This window comes from Microtus ochrogaster, unplaced genomic scaffold, assembly GCF_000317375.1.
Source record: "Microtus ochrogaster isolate Prairie Vole_2 unplaced genomic scaffold, MicOch1.0 UNK40, whole genome shotgun sequence".
Classification (NCBI taxonomy): Eukaryota; Metazoa; Chordata; class Mammalia; order Rodentia; family Cricetidae; genus Microtus; species Microtus ochrogaster.
In genome coordinates, this window is record NW_004949138.1 from 2,953,433 (window position 1) to 2,954,221 (window position 789).

The window sequence follows — 789 nt, forward strand, 5'->3', positions numbered from 1 at the left end:
AAAACAAAACAAAACAACAACAACAAAAAAGAGTCTCACTGGGGATGCCCAGGATACCCTGGAACTCATGGCCAATCTCCTGCTTCAGCCTCTCAGGTACTGAAATAATAGGCATGAGCCTCCATACTGGGCTAAGGAAGGGATGCTGGTCAAATGCAAACTAATAAGACGCTGCCATTTCACAGCGGCAGGCTTCGCCGCTCAGAGAAAACCACATTCACATGTGAGCCCGCGTTAAAAGAACACAGGATCTGGAAAGAGGATCCCGAAAAACACAAACAGCACTGTCAAGGAGGATTTACAAGGGAAAGCACATCCCTTATGGCTGAAGTGTGGCAGTAGCTACCAAGCTTGCCAGACAACCAATCATAAACGCATTACAACCCATGTCCCACATTATGACCATGGCTTGTTCCGCAGAATTAGGGCACTTGCCAACGGTGACACACAATGTAGGGCTTTTCAAGTCGTTTTAGGAGGGTGGACTCAAGATGAAACACTTAAACAACTTGCTTTCTGCGACAGCGACAATAGTTTTGCTTATAAAGTTTTTTTTTTTATTTTTTGTATTTTTTGCTTATAAAGTTTAACTAAAAAGCAGCATCTCTTCTGGACACAGTCTTGCCAGCTAACATGCACTCCGGGATTTCACCTTTGAAAGCATAATAGACAAGAAACTAACAGCAGACTGCAATCGTGCCAACCCGGGTGAATCCTGCAGGCAGACTCATTTCAAACTTTTCCACGCACTTAGCTTTTTATTTTGCCGACTCCGTAACGTTCTCTAAC